The sequence below is a fragment of the Crotalus tigris genome, unplaced genomic scaffold, assembly GCF_016545835.1.
Source record: "Crotalus tigris isolate CLP2741 ecotype Arizona unplaced genomic scaffold, ASM1654583v1 scf7180000017939.2460400, whole genome shotgun sequence".
Taxonomy (NCBI): domain Eukaryota; kingdom Metazoa; phylum Chordata; class Lepidosauria; order Squamata; family Viperidae; genus Crotalus; species Crotalus tigris.
The window spans coordinates 204,688-218,589 of NW_024096731.1; the positions used below are offsets into that span (position 1 = coordinate 204,688).

The 13,902-nt window shown below is 39.4% G+C and overlaps 1 protein-coding gene across 1 annotated transcript in view; it reads right to left on the bottom strand.

Moving 5' to 3' along the window:
- CPLX1 (complexin 1) overlaps positions 1–13,902 on the bottom strand; it is a 181,106-nt gene that overhangs the window by 22,090 nt on the left and 145,114 nt on the right. The window lies entirely within an intron of this gene.

A 13,902-nucleotide genomic window follows, 5' to 3' on the forward strand; every position in this document is an offset into this window, starting at 1 on the left:
TTGTCAGGGTCTCAGTCATTAAGGGGCATTCTGAATTCCACTGCAAATTCCAAGGCAGATTAATCTCTGATTGCATTTTGAAGAATGAAATTAATTCCATTATTGCAAACATGAATTTCTCTGCTCTTCCCCATGATCCTCTAAATCTATTTAACAGCACCCCTAGCTCTCCAAAGCATATTTGTGGAACGCATGAGGGGTGAGATGGGGGGGGGTGGATGGAGGAAATCAGAATGAGTCTGATAGCACCTCTTAGTCTAACAAGTTTTTATTATAAAGCCTACAAAGCTCATCTGATGTAGCTTTGTCCCACACCATATATATTGGGGTGATGGAGGGAAGAAGGGAAGGGAAATCAAGGGTGATACAGGTTACATATAAAATGGATTAGTAGTAACAATTGTAGCATGTTTAAAAAAAAACTATTGTGTTTGTTGAGACCTTTTGAGATGGCCTGAAACCTTTCCTATATGTTGAGTTCAATAGCCTCTTCCTTGACTGTGCTATATTAAAAGATATTCCCCCCCCCCAAAAAAAATGACTACCTTGAGATCTGCAATGGAATGTTTCAAAAAACTGATAGTCTTTAATATTACTCCGTCCTTGTTTCAATCCTTTGTCAGACTTCTGCTGCTGAAAAGAAGCATATTGGATTTTATCTAGGTGGTTTCCAGTAATGTCCTTGAAGGGGGCTCCTTCCTGTCCTTCCAAGAAAAGTGAAAAACGCCCACATATTGCAGTGTAAAATAAGGTGAAATTGCTGTGCAGTCCTTGAGCTTGGTTGTTTTCTTGCAGATGCTTCATTACCAAACTAGGTAATTACCTAAATAACTAATTACCAAATGACTGGTAATGAAACGGCTGCAAGAAAACAGCTAAGCTCAGAGAGTACCAAGGACTTCACAGCCTTGAAGCTTCAGCCCTGAGCTACAAATATCCTATCAGTAAGATGAAATTGCACTAACCAAGACTTCAGTTACCCATGTTGTTCATTTTTTTAAAAGAATGCCATTATGCTTATAAATGTATTATTTTCTAGGGATTGGAGGTCTAAGGAAATAGGACAAGAAAGCAGTCATTGGACTTAAAGTTGACCACCAGTGTTTAGTACGTAATAGACAATCAGACATGGACCTCATTCATATCAATCAATTACTTTATAGCATTGTTTCCTTACATTTGTTTCTACACATCCAGTTGGCAGAAACAAACATTAAGGTCTGCATACTTTTTTACTTGGATAGTTATCTGTATTCTCCCTCCCCCCCATCTCTCTCAACATGTAAGTGGTCACCTTCCTCTTCTCTAGCCAGCTGTAGAAACTGGGCCAAAGAGAGAGGTCAATAGAAGAGCAGTGGGGATGTTCTTGCTAGGAACTGGACTCATTCAGGAAAAGGATTCTAGTGAGCACCTCTTGGTGTTACCCAGGTATCCTCACTTCCAATAAAAAAAGAGCAACCCCATAAATGCTTTGACTATTTGAACTTTGAGAAGAGATTTATACCTTCAAAATAGCCCTTTGCGCATGGCATGCAACGGAACAAAAGATATGCAAAATCCAAAGTGTATCAGGTGCCTACTGTGCTAATTCACATATAATGTGTAATGTGCAAAATCCTGCATTAACAGAATTAATAGAAGTCAAGTTGGCATTCCCCACCCTGTTGCTCAGGATTCTAATAATCACATAATCATCCTGCTTTTTTTTATTTACTAGCATGGGCAAAAAAAAAAAAGTTTAATTAAAGATGGGTATTGTGGTTTTTATTTCCAACAATCTGGTTCCTGGTTACCCTTCTCTTCCTCCAAATATAACTAGTCCAGATGTTCATGAATATTCGGTTTTGGCAAAGGGGACATGAGAGAGGAAGATCATACATGCTCTGTTTGTAACCATTATTATCTAGGATATTAGTAAATACTTTGTTTCCTCTCCTTAGTTTGTCTGCTTTCATTAAATGGTTGCTGTTTTGTTTTTGGGTTTATTATGGTTTTTTTGAGAAAAGCAAGGATATCTCTTCCAGCTCTTCTTTCAAAACGAATGCAGGTCACATCTGGAGATTAACATTCATGGAGCATCGCTGGTACACTTGCAAGAGCTTTATAGTATATTTAGAGTATATAAAGTGTCTCAGAAATGATGCTAAAATGGGACATTCTAGGTAATAAAAATGGTAGACAAGCCAGAAACTGAGCTTAGGCGGTTTATGTTTAATTTGTTGGTCTCACTATGGTGTTGCCCCTCTAATATGTTGCAGATTGATTTTTTTATATATCTTGCTGATGAATAATCAGCCAATTCTCCATAAACAATTTTGAATTGTTAGGAACCATCTGCATCATATAAATAAGATCCCTGAAATTCTTGGCATTATTGTATAGAGCTATACTTTATCACAGCTATGAGGTAGGAAAAGACTTTCTCTTAGTTAACTCATCAAAAAAAAGAGGCTGGAAAATTCTGACTATAGTTTCCAAGATTGTTATTTAACCTTGACTAATATTAAAGATATCATTGTGAATATCATTCTGTGATTTTTTTATTTTTATTTTTTTGTTCTTTGATTCTGCCCAATTGTGGGAAACTTGATAACTTGGATTGTACTTCTAGAGACACTATCCAGGGCGGATCTGATTTGTTTCTGATGCTGCTAGCTGCCTGATCTATGCTTCATGTTCTATGCTGTTAGATTTGTGGATCCTTGCCTTGGTGTAGATCCCTTCTGGGAGTTGAAGTCCACATATTTTAAAATTGCTCAGGGTGGGAAATCCTACCCAAACGTAATAAAAACATCAATCACAGAATGGGGAAAAGATTTCAAAGATCACCTAGTCCAAATCTCTGCTAGGTGCAGGATCTGCTAGATTACAGTGTTTCTCAACCTTGACAAGTTTAAGGCATGTGGACTTCAACTCAAGAGCCGAGGTGGCGCAGCAGTTAGAGTGCAGTACTGCAGGCCACTTTAGCTGACTGTGTTCAGCAGGTCAGCGGTTTAAATCTCACCAGCTCAAGGTTGACTCAGCCTTCCATCCTTCCAAGGTAAGTAAAATGAGGACCCAGATTGCTGGGGGCAATGTATATATATATATAATTGCTTACTGGTGTACACCGCTTAGAGAGTGCTTGCACTTAAAGCGGAATATAAGTCTCATAAATTAAAATAAAAGTCTCATAAAATAACTCCCTGAATTCCACAGCCAGCAATGCTGGCTGTGGAATTCTGGGAGTTGAAATCCACATGCCTTAAAATTGTCAAGGTTGAGAAACACTGTGCTAGAACATGTTGAGTGATGGCTATCCGCCCTCTGCTTGAAGATATTAAATGAAACACATCACTTCATGAAGCAACTTAATCACCTGGTGGACAGCACTTACCATCAAGAAATTCCTCCTAATATTACTCCTACATTACCTTCTTTGTAGTTTCAAGTCCTTGCTTGTGGTTCAACAGATAACACCTTCACTCCCTCTTGCACATGACAACTTTTAGCTACTTGGAGTCACTGTATCTGCTGTCAAACTTTTCTTTTGTTGGCTAAACAGATCCAGTTAACTCATAGGACTGATTTGCTTGTCCTAATCACAATTTAGTAATCTATCCACTCCAGATTGTCAGTCTCCATTTTAGACTGTGAACCCAGAACTAGACACATCATCTATTCTAAGGCAGAATAGAATGGGGCTATTGCTTCCTTTGATTTGAACTCTATGCTCCTGTCAATTCATCCCAAAGTAGCAGAATTCTTTCACGGGCACTATTACTAGTAGTGATTAAAGCATCAGGCTAAAAACCGGGAGACCATGAGCTTTAATCTCACCTTAGGCACAAGCCAGCTGAGTGACCTTGGGCCAGTCACTTTCTTAGTCCTAGGAAGGAGGCAATGGCAAACCACTTCTGAAAAAAAACCTTGCCAAGAAAACTGCAGGGACTTGTCCAGACAGTTTCTGACAATTGATTGGGCAGAAGGGAAAACAAAACAAAAACCTACCAAGCTAGATCTCCCCATTCTTATAATTGTTCATTTTTTTTTCTGTTGTCCCCAGAAATAGGATTTTATATCATTGTAGGTTACATTTCATGCTATTTGGGCGGAGCATGAGATCCTTTCAAATATTCTCTCTCTCTCTCTCTCTCTCTCTCCCCCCCCCCTCTCTCTCTCTCTCTCTCACGCGCGTGTGCACACACCTGAAGTGTTAGCTACTTGGATCTAAGAAGAAAATAACTGCTCCCTTTCTATTTACAAAAGCCAATGGTGATAAAAGTCCAGGGAACTGAAAGCAGAAAGCTCAGGTAAGGGACACTGGCAGGAATTGGTTATACAATTTTCACTTCCAACCTCTTTTCTACCACCCAGTATCTCTTACTCAATTGAAGCAACTGCTTTACTCAGCCTAATCATAGGACTGGTTCTGAACACCAGTGATCTGTGTCAGATTCCAGATGCATATTTGCAGCTTGCAGCTGGAACTGTTGCAGGTTGTCAGCATTTGATAGAAAACTCAGTGGAAATAACACTTCAGATTTTTTTTTTTATTAAGAATAAGCTAATTTGAATATCAAGCTAATTGGAATCAGTTTCATTTCCCCCAGAATTTACAACTAGCTTTCTACAGCCTAAATCCTATCCATATCCTCCTGAAAAGGCAGTGCCTTGATTTCTTAAACTGCCTTGAAGATAGAATTATTTTTCTCCATCAGTGATTATCTTAACCTAAGGTTTCTTTAATTGTATGTATGTTTGCAAGCTACAACACATGCACATGCCTATGGCTATTTGAAGTTTATTTTATTCATCAAATTTATACGACCACCCATCTCATGAAAAAGTGGCCCTAATTGCTGTACATTAAAAATACAGTAATAAAGTTAGTATTCTATTCTATATTTATGTCTTATTTTAGAACCTTGGCAGATTTGAGCAGAATCTCTTTCTCTCCCTCTCTACTCTGACTGGTAGAATACTTGATTTTGAGCCATGGTGGTACAGTGGTTAGAATGCAGTATTGGAGGCTTACTCTGCCCACTGCCAAGAGTTCGATTCTGACCGCCTCAAGGCTGACTCAGCCTTCCATCCTTCTGATGTCGGTAAAATGAGGACCCACATTTCTGGGAGCAATATGCTGACTTTGTAAACTGCTTAGACAGAGCTGTAAAGTACTATGAAGTGGCATATAAATCTAAGTGCTATTGCTGATGCAATCTTTTATCATCTTTAGTTCCAAAGGGACTATCTGTAAAGGATAGATAAGGTCCCATGGCACATCCTGTTCTTTGGATCTACTCCACATTTCTTTACAGCCATCTTCCAAGGAATTCCCTTCATACTGACAAGACTCTATCAATATAACACTGTCCAATTCAGTTTAGGTTAACCAATTCTTTCCTGAAACCACCAAGTTTCCAATATCCACCTCTGTTTGAATCCATTCTAAGTTGTGACAGGTCTCCCACACCTCCATTCTCTCTCCCAGTTCTCTTTCCAAATTTTCCTTCCATAATTTCAAATTCATGCAGTCAAATAAGCCCTATAATTTTTATTTTAAAAAATTTTAACAAGAGAAAAAAAATGCACCTTTTAGAGAAGAAGTATTTTCCTGTAAGGAACTGCACCAATTCTGCTCTCAGCTTTTCGTATCAGTTAGCTAGCACGAAGTTTGTTTATTGGTGTGGATTTGTGAAAAGACCAGGAAAAAAAAAAGTCATGGCTGAATGCAAGTTCAGAAGTCAGAAATTCTTTTCTTCATTTCAGTGTATGAAGGTGCTCTGTGGAATAAACTATTTTAGCTGAAACCTCTTGACAAACCATACCACTGATTAAAGGAGAAGAATATTTCTTCTTTGAAGACTTCTTGTTACATAAAATAGTCCAACCTAGCAAACACCAAAGTCTTTTTTTTTCCAAGTCTTATTCTTGTACATAACGCTTCCTAGCAAAGTTCCTATTTTTGGCTTCAGAATTGGACCTCAACCATTGATATCAAAGGATAATCTCCACCAACTGGTCTGAGAAAATGTGGGAAAATGTTGGGCACCTTTGTTTTAGTTCCCAAAATTGCTGAAAAGTCTCCAAAATTAATGTGAAGTAGATTGCCTTCCTCATCAAAAAAAAAAAAGTTCATTTGAACTTGAAAGCAAGGATGTTAAGGTGCAGAAATTTCAGCAACTCTTTCCTCAAGAGCCTCCTTCTACTTTGCTATTTAAATCTGAATGACCCTGTCAGAGTGGTTAATACATGCAATTAGCACTGAAGCAGATCTGCAAGTTAAGAAGAGGCCGCTCAAGTCTTCCTCCCCAAATGAGTAATGCAATATATTATCTACCAGATAGCTATGCTTTTAAAACTGCAGTCTGGGCAGCAGGAGCTCTTCAGCAGCAGCAATCAATTATGATATTTTGGATTTGTCAATTCCCTGGAGGATGTCCCGAGTTCTTATCTAACAAAGCAGTGGGCCTATCCTGATCAGGTTATAAGCTGTGTCAAGGTTGCTATTATCTCCTGAGCTCTGGTTCTTTTAGGGAATGTGCAGTGCTGTGGATGTAATTAAATAGTAATAAGGTAAATGTTTCCCTGTTGAGTCCTGTCCAACTCTAGGGTGTGGTGCTCATCATCATTTCTTGGTGAGGGGGGGCAGCATTATCTGAAGAATTTTCCATTGTCATCTCATCAGCATGGCTATATGCCAAAGGCACATGGAATGCTGTTACTTTCCCACCAAAGTGGTACGTATTAATCTACTTGCATTTGCTACTGCTAGGTGGGCAAGAGCTAGGGCAAGGAATGGGGTCTCACCCTGTTGCAGGTTGCTCGGATCTTGAATCTAGACTGCCAGCTTTCCAGCTGACAAGCTCAGTGTCTTTACCCGCTGAGCCATCACTTCCCAATTAAAGAGTGGATCATTAAATCAAGGAGAATTTGTGATAATCATAACATTTGTGAGGTTCTAAGGGACATCAAGAACAAATCCTATATCTATCTAAATTAATGGTTTCTGAATGGATTCCCCCCCCCTAAAGTGATGAATAATTTGGGATGCAGATAGGAGAATAAGATAAGATTGAAATAAGAGAAAATAATGTTGGATAAATAGAAACATTCCTTTCTTCAGATGGGCACAAACATACCGGAGCAAACAGAACACCTGAAAAATTGAACAGACTACCTATATAACATCTTATAACAAAATGGATAACCACACTTTATCAAAAGTGCCTGACCACTCATGATAGCACAGCTCAAGATAGCACAATGAACACAAGCTATAAAAAGATAACATATATCAAAAACATCCCAGAAATAACCAATAGTCTATTTCAGACATGTCGAACTCACGACATCACATGACGTCGCAAGATGTATTGGGAGAGTTTTGCCATTGCCAGCAATTCTGGGCGTGGCTTCCAGATAATGCATCGGCCCTCAGGCCGGCAGTTTGATACCCCTGGTCTATTTCAACCACACAGCATCATTGAAGCACACACACCAAGTAAAGTCCTACAAAACATCTTAAATAAACCAAAAAACGTAGCAGCCAAAGAATAAAAAAAAACAAAACAGGAGTCATCTAAAACATGAAGTACATGGATTGTATGTAGGGCAAACAGGCAGAATACTAACAGAGTGCATCCAGGAATACCAACTAGCAGTCAGAAAACTACTTAATCTCACAATACATGAACAGGCTCAACCATAGTTTCAGCTGGGAAATCCTAAATCAAGCTAAATCCAAAATTTAGGGAATTCCTGGCAGCATGGCATTGAGATAAATTAGCCATCAACAGATACATTTCACATCATTCAAAAAAGACAACAAAAAGCTAAGAACGAAACAAAAAACATCAGAACACATCCTTACCAGCTGCCATTGCCCAGATAAGTAAGGATTAACACCAAACAAACAATCAATCAGAAAACAATACCCCAAACCAGGAGCTATGGAGAAAGCAGAGTAAGCCAGAGTAAGCCAAATCCCACACTCACTAGCATTGATGTTATCTAGTTGGTAATGAAACATCTTCAGGCAAACATCTGCAGAGAGCCTACTAGATTATCGTTCCTAAAATTTCTGCTTGTTTTGAGTTTACTGAGGAAATGGTTAAGTGAATATTATTCATTCATTTATCTTCCTCCATCATGGTTTTTTGCTAGATTTTTAACGGGGAAGCAGAATATTACCACAGTCCTCTAAAATAATACTAACACTATAATTTGGAAAAGGAAAGTGTGTTGGATATGTTCTCTAGCGTGAGCTATTTGTAAAAATAATACAGGTGGGATAATCTTTCTCATCCTGCTGCTGTTTTTAAAAATCCAAAGCAGTTTGTTTTCCAGGCTTATTCATCATGATGTATCACTTCTAGTTCATGATGTAATCTTTTGATTAGAGTTTATGGAAATAGCTGTTAAAATAGGTGGACTAGGCTGAAGAAAAAAGTTCTAAAGACATTGGCAAATCCTTCTAAAGATCTTTACTATCATACCATCCTATCATTAATATTTTTAGCTGAATTTCAAACCCTACAATTTATTATAGAATGGGCTTTAAATCTGAGGGGCTAAAATGATGCTTGGAACAAGTAGACTTCATCGAGTCTCTGTTTTCTTATCTTAGTTGTGTACACAAGTACTCCTCAGTTTATGACTGGTTGTTTGAAGCTATGACAGACTTAAAAAAAACTATTTACAATCACCCTCAAGATCAGGGGTGCCAATCTGCCGGCCAGTGGCCAGATGCATCATAGCGAAACCGCCCTTACCCCATTGCCAGCAATGGCAAAAAAGTCACGATACGTCATGACACGTCATGTGACTGCAAATTTGACACCCCCGCTCAAGATTATGACTGCCACATTCTTCTCCCCCCCCACCTCCCCAATCACACGATTGCATTTCAGGTGCTTGGCAACTGGCTCACATTTATGATTACTGGTTGCAGCATTCTGCATTCACATGACCACAATTATGATATTTTTTGCAGTTTTCTGGCAGATGCTGATTTCACTTAAAGACCACATGATTTGCTTAACAACTGTAGTGACTCAATTTATGGCCAGCATAAAAATGGTCATAAAATCAAGTCTGATCTTGTAGTGCCTTGACTTATTACCACAGCTTATGACCAAAATTCTAGGCTCCATTGTGGTCATAAGTTGAGAACTACTGTACCTCTAACAGCTATATTTGTGAAATATTGCTAGACCAATGTGTAAAAATAAGTATCAAAGCCACACAAGGCTATATGATGCCCATAGAGATTGATGGAAGTTAGGGGAGTAAAAGATACACGGAATCGAGAGAAATGGGCGGAGCTTATTGTAAAGGCAGAGACAAGGCTAAAATGCGTAGGCAGGATTTCTGTTGTACACCCCTCCATACACAGCAAAGCAAGCACATCAAATCAGGACTCCAGGTAGAAAAGGAGACATGTACAAGATATGTGCCCTATTCTTTCACAGCTGGTTCTCTTCTTGACATTTCCCTGTGCACTCCATTTTGTTTTCACCCATCTCTGGGCTCATGCTTAAGAGACAAGACAATGCTAAGATCTTTCTACTTACCAGTGAGTAAGCTGTGTTATAATGCCAAGCATCAGATTTATGGGTTTCCTTTATTCCCAGGACTTCTCAAGAAATTAGATTTGAGACTGGAAAAACAGATGCTTTGTCGGTCAGGTGATTACCAGTTTTAAAAAAGAACATTAAAAATGCTTTAAAATTACAGGAGGCCTCATTTACTCATTAATTACTTCTGTTCCCTAGAACTAGCTTTGTTGGCTGGTTGATAATTTTTATCTTTTGTTACTTCCTTCCACAGTGCATTTTTCCTTGGACTCTTTGCATATGGTCTTTATACAACTCCTAAATCAGCATCCCATTTGTCTAATCCCTCAGCCGTGTGCTTTATTTCCAGCTCAGCTGCAGTGCTTCTAAAACAATAATGAATCTAGCATTTGTCAGAAAGTGATGGAGTTCCCATTTGCCTACTTGATGGGTCTCTGGTTTCCCCCTCCCTGCAGAGATTCAGCTGCTGCAGTTTCACCTGAGGATTTCACCAGCCTTTTAAACTGAACAAAAGGATGGTGCCTTGGCATTCTCCAGCTCATTCATCCCAGCTCCAATCAGTCTTTTTATACATCAGCAAACACATGAATAGAGCATTAGGTAAGAATAAGGAAGAAATGAGACACTGAGAGGATCCTCCTCCCATTTTTTTTTCCAATTACTTTTCCAATTGGAGAGAATGTTGCTTGGCTCAGGTGGCAATTTTCAGCCTCTGAACTAATGTCAGGATAGGTGACTGCAGGTCACATTCAGACAATTACTTAAGAAGTGAAAACAGCAGTGGAATAGAACTGTTCTTTGTCTCGTTAGGCTCTGATTCACTCAGAAAAATTCAGCAAAAATACTGGTTTGAATTTAATGGGATATATATTATAAAGACAATAGAGAGGCTGGGAACATTGTTTGTGTGTGTGTGTGTGTGTGTGTGTGTGTGTGTGTGTGTGTGTGTGTATTCTCAGCCTCTCTATTATCTTTAGTACATTGGCTTAAAGGTGGATTTTGTCTTCAAAGGGAAACAAACTCCCAGAAAGTCCAGTTGTCTTCTGGAAAGCCACCTTTGGAACAACCATGAACTGGATCATTGACAATCTCCACAGATGTTTCATTTCATTGTAATCACCTGACTTCCTCCAAAGTAACAGGTGATAAAACCTAGCAGAAGCCAGACATCTTGATTCTACTCTTGGTTGCTACTGGAATAAGGGGGAGAAGACTCTTAACACAGGTACAGCTAAGGACATCTTAAGTTTGCTCTCTGAAGGGGCCAAGATGAAAGCAACAAGTAGAGAAAGGCCACGTAGAATGCTCAGTTTACTTTAATGTCAATAAACAGTTCTAGACAGTCTAGAAAATGGATTTTCCAGGAGGAAAGATGGAAACAGATGCATTTCCCAGTGTGCCCCAGGCTAAAGAAACTGCACAAGGCCAGTGACTGGCTAAGTAAGAAAAACTGTTCTCAGAACTTAGGGCAGCTAGAAGGACTTCCTTCCCCTCCCCCTGTAGCAAATAATTATCCCCTGTGGCCCATTAGTGGCGAAAAAGACAGCCTTGCCATTATTCATGCTTGGAAATGATGCTGTAGAAAGCAAAATGGGATTGTAAAAATATACAAGGAGACAGGGAAGGAATTAACCAAAACGGGGTTAGGAAAAAAACAGTTTAGGATGGGAAGCAACTTAAACTGTTATTTACAGGACCATGTGAAGCCAAGGCTGGCTTGATTTATGCCACATTGGGAACTACAAAAGCAATTACAAGGTAATCATTTTTTCCACTGAACTATAGGGCAACAGTGACTGTCTAGAGAAGGCAGGGGGGAAGGAAAGGAGCCAGCGGATCTTAACCACCAGTATGAAAAAAGTAGATACACAGTACTGTGAATAGCACACCAGACTCTTATCTATGAAGGAATAAAATAGTGGCAGAAGCACACACTTAGATATTTGCACAAATCAGTCAGAAGAGAGAGAACAAATTGGGAACCATGGGGGACTGCTACACAGCGTCAGTTATTTGAAAAGAGTGATCAAAAACACATGGGAATTAAAGCCATAGTCCATGAGGCCAAATTGGTTGGCAAATCATGAGATGCTGTTTAGGATTCATGTGTAGGCATGCATACAGGGAATTGTAGGAAAGAAATTGCTAACTCTGTGCCTTCTCTAACCCAAAGTTGGACAACTTGGAGTTATAGTGACATGCAGCCCTCAGCCTAATTTTGGTTCAGGCCTCTAGTAAGATACATCTGATGCTTTCCTGCAGCCTGGCAATTAGTAGAAAGTAAATAAATTGTCAGAAAAAGCATGGAAAAAGAAAGAATGAAAACAGCAGATTGTGAAAGAGAGGATGGACTTCTACCCACATTTTGTTTCCACTGTATCATGTAGCCCCAGCCGTTAATTTGGGCTCAGAATATGGCAGCAGGGGTAGTTATGGACATTCCTCAATTCACCCACTTATCAAGATGCTGGTTATCACCAGTAAAGTCCTCCATGGCACTTACCCTGATTCAAATCCCTTCATGGCCCAGGGCCAGGTTATTTACAGGACCACCTCCCCCTGAGGGCATTTGCCCATCTCCTGAGATCAGCTAAGATAGCTGTACTCCAGGTCTCTTCTCTTACATTGTCTTCTGGTGGACATCAAAGGCATGTCTTCTCTGTAGCCATTCTACAGGTACAGTATATGCATACATACAGTACGTACATATTATATATTCCTGCCTGAACAGGGGTTGGACTAGAAGACCTTCCAGCTCTGTTATTCTGAAGAGACTGCTCTTTAACTGAATGCATTTCTTCAGCCTCAATTGAAAGTCTAGTTGAGTTACCTTTTTAGTGTAGCCAAAACATTTCCTATTTAATCTGGAAAATAGATATTTGGAAATCTAATGAACAACAACAAAAATACAGGTAGTCCTCAACTGACAGCCATCATTGAGTCCAAAATTTATGTTTCTAAGTGAGACATTTGTTAAGTGAGTTTTGCCTCATTTTATGACTTTTCTTGCCACATTTGTTAAGTGAATCATGCAGTTCTTAAATTAGTAACACAGTTACTAATGAATCTGGCTTCCCCCACTGACTTTGTTTGTCAGAAAGTTGCAAAAGGGGATCACATGACCCCAGGACACTGGGACCATCATAAAGCTGAGCCAGTTGTCAAGCATCCAAATGTAAATCCCGTGACCATGGGGCTTCTGCAATGGTCATAAGTGAGAAGAATGGTCATAAGTCACTTTTTCCAGTGCTGTTGTAACTTTGAACGGTCACTGAATGAACTGATGTAAATCGAGAACTACTGTCTAGGGCAGGAGTGTCAAACTGCCGGCCTGTGGGCCGGATGTATCATAGTGAAACCACACCCACCCCATTGTCAGCAATGGGGAAAAAGTCGCAATACATTGCGACACTTCACGTGACATTGTGAGTTTGACACCACTGGTCTAGGGCAGAGGTAGGCAACCTTGGCTCTTTTATGACTCGTGGACTTCAACTCCCAGAATTCCTGAGCCAGCCATGGTGGCTCAGGAATTCTAGGAGTTGAAGTCCACGAGTCATAAAAGGGGCAAGGTTGCCTACCCCTGGTTTAGGGTGTGAAACAGTGGAGATTTTGAATGGGAAGAAGAATTAAACTGTCTTTGGCTTTCTCTCTGTAGTTGTAACACGGTAGCCTGACGATTCAATTATTTTTCCACTGGAAATTTTATTTCATTTGCATACTCTAGCTTTACAAGAAGAGGGTAGAACTGGGTGTTTCAGTTATGCTGAAGCTCCCATCATAAAGACAACAGGAGGAGAAAAATCTAATAGCAAAAGCAAAAATAGGATGCAGGTGAAAAACATGGAACTTTTCCTCTTTTGATGTTTTACCCTCTTTTATTCTCAACCTACAGATTTTTTTTTAAAGTAATGCACAAAGTGACTCTAATGGTTACCAGACACTAAAGGTTTTACTTTGAAGGCAGAAGGAATATTGTTAACTTATAAGTTACACCATGCCTCTGGTTGAAATGATGCAAATGAAAGGAAATTACTCCACTGGATTCTCCTGCATGTGTGGGTTTCCTATCAACAATTTTATTAACATACCTTAATAAAGTTCACACAAAAACATTGGCATTCAAATAAACACATCACAAGACCCCCAGTGTTAGGAAACAGAACAAAATACTGTGCAGTTCTGTATTTTGTTCCTGAACAGACTTTCTTTTTATGAAAAGAAAGAAAGAAAAAAGCCAGAAGAGGGAAAAGGAATGGATATATTACGGAATGGTTGTAAGTGGAAGACGTGTTATGTCCATCAGCTATGACTTTTCCTATAGGAGGAAGGGAAATCCTTT